The sequence below is a fragment of the Triplophysa dalaica genome, chromosome 10 (assembly GCF_015846415.1).
Source record: "Triplophysa dalaica isolate WHDGS20190420 chromosome 10, ASM1584641v1, whole genome shotgun sequence".
In the NCBI taxonomy this organism is placed as follows: Eukaryota; Metazoa; Chordata; class Actinopteri; order Cypriniformes; family Nemacheilidae; genus Triplophysa; species Triplophysa dalaica.
This window is the reverse complement of record NC_079551.1, coordinates 2,718,242-2,724,379: the sequence shown is the minus strand read 5'-3', so window position 1 is coordinate 2,724,379 and position 6,138 is coordinate 2,718,242.

The window sequence follows — 6,138 nt, the reverse complement described above, 5'->3', positions numbered from 1 at the left end:
TCTGCAGGGCAGTGGCGGTTGCTGGTCTTTCAAAGAGGGGAAGCTCATTTCACAATGAATGAATGAACAAACTATCTAAAAAACATATATAAACACGACAGAGGAAATGTGGGTATACATTAAACTGAAACAAGGAATGTGGTGTAATTGTGTGAAATGTATAATGAAAATTGGCAAGCAAATACCAAGAAATAGGTTGCAGCAGTTTGTCTTTCAACTACACTTGAAAAATCCGCAATGGGACTGAGATTGAAAAGCTTTAGCGTCAGCGACTTTTTATAGAACAAAATCGCTGTCAATCAAAAGGAGATGCAGTCTTTCGACAGACCCTCCAATCATCACGCAGTAGCTTGTAGTCCAGGCCATCCCACTCCTCCATTCACCCCCAGAGACGCTGAGCGTCCGTGGGCGGGACATGATAGCAGCATTTAACCAATGATCGTCTAATTTCGAAGCACTGAAAAAAACTGTTGAAAGCATCCCCATTGAAGTCAATGGACGCTAGGCTTCAACAGGGAAATGCACTCTGACGCTACGGGAATGTTTGAGAAGGAAATAGAGTCAGCCGACCTGCTATAGGTAGCTGATTATGAACAAACTCGTCTATGTGATGTGCGTGTTCAAACATATTTTTATTCAATAAAATGTTAACACCAAATTTCCTTGTTGACCAATAGTTTTTGACATTATAGGGGAAGTCAAGCTTCCCTTGCAGTCTTAAAGAAATCCCCACTGCCACACACACAGGATGCAGACTGGTAGTGTACCTTATTCTTTGAAAGTCTGTCATGACCCTCCTCCTGCTTCTCACCCTCCTGGTGCTTATATTTGGAAGCCCCTCCCTTTTTATTGTCAATCTTGAGAGACAGAGAGAGACAGACTGACTTTTAGCCCAACTCTTATTAACTTAAGTTACACCACCTTACACATACATCTTGTCAACAAAGCACATGAAATCATCATAGATGACACAATAACAAACCTACACACATGCCTCCACATTAAAAAACAAGAGAGAGAGGGGGAGATAACTTTAAGTAAAGCATCTTTTGCGGCGTATTTTACACAAAATCTAAACCAAACGCGACAGCGCAGCAGGCTGAAACATGAGGATTAACAATTGAAGACGCGTCACGCTGAACCATTGCACATGATGGAATGTCTTTATTACTCTTTATTGCTCTCTTTCACAAGCTTATAAAACATAAGCACTTACGCTGATTGATGTCCTCATGAGAACGGTGCAAAGATACCTCAGACAATGCATTTGATGGTGATAATGTTGGTGATGGTAACGGTCAATAGAAAGTTTCTCCCCATGCTCACCCTGCAGCCATGATCCATAACCCCCAGGTGAACACACGCACACACACTAATGTAGACACCACACCCCCGGTTCCACCCACAGTAATGACGTCACAATGCGTGTGCACATACACAACAGTACAAGAAGAAGAAATGAAGTCAAACCCAATTTGTGGCTCCTACAGCACCAATTGGTGCAGTCAGTTACCTTTTCTTTGAAGCCTTCCCAGTCTGCCCCTGCTGCTCACTGTACTTTGATTTTGGGATGTGAGGACATTTGTTTGCCCTTGTGTGTCCTCCTTCTCCATCTCGATTGCACACAGTTTAATTTGGAGAGTTTTTTCAAATTCTGTTGCAATAAAATTGAAATGTTATGCAAACGTTTGTCTAATCATGTTTAACCTTACCAAATCTAACATTAGTCCCAATTGGACTTCGCTAACATTAGCACATTAGGTAGCTAACATGAGCCAGAAAGCTAAGCTATTGCTAGCCAGGTACCTAGCAAAATCCATTTTACACTTCTTTAAGTACGAGCAAAACCATTTAATCTGGTATGTAACTACGTAACGTCAGCTAAAGTTAGGGTGTAACATACTTGCCACGTCAAAAAATTTGGCTCGGTGCACCAGCCAGGGTTTGCCTTTTCGCCATTCCACCAGCTTCTCGGTTTTTATCAGTCCTTGCAAGAAAATCTTTAAATGAAAAATCCGGGACACAGTCGAGGGCAAAAATAGTATAGGCCCCTCTATCCTCACCCTCATTCCATTCAAGTAAGACATAGCGGATCTCCAATGTTGATATCGCCATTTTTTCTCCCAGCCGGTATCTTTCGCCGCATGCGGATGACGTCATCAACTAGAAAACATTGCATTTTGCATTGCATTTGTTGGATGTAACGGTGAATGTGTGGATGTGTATGAGCTGTAATGTGAATCTGGAAGTGACTTGAAATTGGAAAAAAGGCTTGATTGACAAAATAAAAAACGACAAACCATTTTGTTGTACATTTCCTTCCTTTCCACTATCTTCATACAAGAAAGAATTGACCTTAAATGTTTCAGGAACACGTGTAGACATAGCTTTCCATCTCTTCTCACTTATTTGCCATAGTTAAATTCCATAACATGCCAATTACATCTGATACCAATTTCACATGTTCGTACATACATACGTTTTTTGCATTTTTTTTGTTTGTTAGTTATTGCCTTGATTTTAGAAAATATGAGCTAGGCATCATGTATGACAGTTGCCAAAGTGAGATATGAGCTACAAAATCACCAGATCCTGCCATGAGCTATATAGGAGACATATCTTGTATGTACATATAGGGCTTATAGGTGGATATGAAGAAGCAATACAGGAGACCTATATGGCCTGTATATGGACATATATGCACCTCAATTTTGCCTATATGTGGCATATATACGCATATAGGTTTCATATATGTGCATATATCCTCATATACTGTAGGTTCTTTCCATGTGGGAGTATGAAGACAAAGTATTTATCAATGTGTAAATTATAGAAACTAAAGTATATTGTTTGAGTCAAACTGTTGTCTGAATGCTGTCTGTTTTGAGACCTGTTAGACATGTGAATAAAAAATAAAACATTTCTTGGTTTGGACCAACGTCTATAATTTGTTTATTAAATAGAAAATACACCAGAAAAGTTTGAATGTTAAAGAACCGTTAACTAGTGTAAAGTAGGCTTGGTACATCATTTTCAGGGGTAAAAAAGAGAACTTATGGAAACCTTGATTTCTTCAGTCAATGTTTTCACACACTATCGAGGAGTGACTACGCTCTGCTTTGGTCTTTGTAGGCATTCTGAAGTAGTTGCTACAAACTGGCCACTCCTGCGTGATCAATGTGATGCTTTTCACTGACGCACATTTTATGGTAAAATAATCACTCAGAAACTTTGGTTATGAAAAGAATCAAATGGTTCCACAGTTTGCTCGTATAAGGACAGAAAATACAGTGCATGCTTATTTTTTATATAATAGTGTGTTCTTATAACTATCAGGCATATGCAGTCGCTTTAGACTGTCAGAAAAAAATGATCCTTATATGAACCTCTGTGATCATAACATGTTTGTTCTAATGATTTAAATGCATGTAATAATGCATTAGATTCAATTCTTCGCCTATATTGCATTTTTATATTGTAAACGTAAATAACTCTTGTTTTATTCTTTAATGTGTTGCCTCCTGGTATATAATGTTTCACAGAACATGTGTTGAAGTACTGAAGGGACAAACTCTCACTTTGTGGCTCCTGGCGGAAATTTCTTGAACTAGTTTCACATGTAAACTCTCTTCCCCACCGGCGGCACTCAATGCGGCGGTAGAGAGCATTCTGGTTGACTACCTAGTGTTTGTTTTTTCACCTGAAAGTCTGAATGAACGGCAGAAAACTGGTTAAAGGTCTCATGAAGTGTGCTTGTTTATTGTTTTATATCGTTGTACAAGTTCTGCTTGTGACGTTCGCGTGGTTTTTACATTCAAAAACATCAAAATCAATAAGTAATAAGCTATTTTCTACACAGGTTGAGGCCAGCTCTGCAAAAGCTCGCTTTTAATGGGCGAGCTGCATTGAAGAATTAAGTAAACTAAGTAAACGCTCACTGCTATGATTGGATAACAGTTTGTGTAGTTGGAGCCTTATGTGAATTTGGTTGGAGACGTTACGTTAGGTTACACATTAGCACCATTCACAGTTTTCAGAGGGCATCAGTATTATCTGGAGACCTCCTGTGATTTATAAATGACCTCACATCAGTATTTAATGTGACGCATTCGCACAAGATGATATTACTCAAATTTACTCACATTTCCAGTATGTGATGGCATACTTCTCGTTTGGCTCTCAGCGGAGGCGGTCGCATTTTCTCACTCCCCGTCCTTGCCCATATTTTCCCTGCTTTGTCTCTTGTCTTGTCTCGTCTCATCTATTGAGAGACTCTCTCTGCACTGCACTCCAAACTTCGAAAATTATGGATGTGATCAACGCAATTGACACCATTTTCTCAACGAGAAAACTGGGTTCGGGGGAACCCCCTTGCCCTGACGGAACGTACGCAGCTGGTTACACAATGGACGGGTGGGAGAGATGGCGGATCGTGTGTCTGGCGGCTCTTTCAGTCGAGGATATCGAGGATATTTACCTATTTGGAACCATGATAACAGGTCTTGTGGTGATTGGATTAGGCTTTGCCCTGGGTTATCGAAAAATTCACAATACGGGAACAGCTGTCATAAGGCTGCCCGTATCGATTGAAGCTGTTCGAAGAGCGGTCAGCATTGAGACTGAGACTATTAACCGAAATATGGTCGTTATCAGGGAAATCCTAACAGCTCTGGGTAGAAAAATTTATAATATCGGAGATAAGAATCACCATTGAACCAATTGGACTATGAGGGCTGCCGTGACATGTTGGAATACGGTTTCCCGACTAAACAAATCACAATCTTATCTATTCGGCTCCCCTGCTCCAGAAACGGCCTTGGTAAATCTGGAGCTGGAAAATTTAACCCTGTGAGAGCACTGCAGTGAGACGGTCTTGCGTTCCTCCCCCACACAAAGACTCAGAACTATCACACACACAAAGACTTATCCCTCCCACTCCTCTGTATGATTTGAACCGCCAGCCTGACAAGCGGGTCTCTGAGAGGCACCGTAATGGCACTGGGCCAGATGGCTGCTGGTCGGAGCTGGATTATTTTACCCTGTTGCGAGTCTTGTCTATGGTGTATTATGTGTATCTGTTTTTTTCCCTCCACTTCCCTCATGTTTGCTGTATTTTTCTTCTTAAATCCATATCGTTACACTGTACTTGTTATATGTGTAATGACAATAAATTGAATCCAATCCAATCCAAAGACTTTGCGTATAGTTTGTATAATATAGGTGTATAATGATATATGATTGTGTCTGTCAGCTTTTGAGACCAGTGATCCTGAACCGGACAAAAGATCACTGCGATCACAGGTCTCAAACCTTTCGAGAGTTTCCATGAGATAAAAACAAACAGGAGACTCCCGGTAACTTATGCATATCACACAGCACTCGAAATAATACCAAAACACTTCTAAACAGCCTCCATTATTCACAAACGGTGGATACAAATTTGAAAAATTGTTAGGGTTTACCTTTAAGTTTATTGTGCTGAGCGATATCACTTTATAAGACGTTAATTATTATGAAACTTTCATATTGAATGCAGCAGCGTTTTGGACTTTTAAAGAGTTGGCGTCTCAGGAGGACGTGCATTTAAATCACACTGTCCTTAATGTCTCTCCACTGATTTGAAATGTTAAGGTGTGCCAGGTAAAGATGATTGACAGGCCACATTTGGCCCGCAGGCTGCCAGTTGAGCGCTGCAGTATAAGTCTCTTCTGTGGAATCCTGATGTAAAATTATTTATTATTGTATGAGTCTGCGTGTACGAGGAAGTAAACTTGCCGAAACTCATGTCAGTTGTTACTGGATGGCATTTTTGTTCTTAAGAAAACAACACTGCCATTCTCAAAACAAAAGATTCAAAAACACCTGAGATCTTATCTTGAACAGACATGCAGAAGAGATATATAGAGAGTTATAAAATAAGATCATACAATGACTTGAATAATGTAAATTTAGGCTGTTGGGCTTGCATGTTTTATGGGTTAATTTCATAGACACAACGGTCTTTATACTGTACAAACTATGTAACATATTCCCTAAACCTAACAATCACACAAAACTGTCTGCCATTTTCAAAAAAGTTAATTCTGTATGAACTACAGGCTTGTTTCCTCATAAGAACCAAAAACATTCCCCATAAGG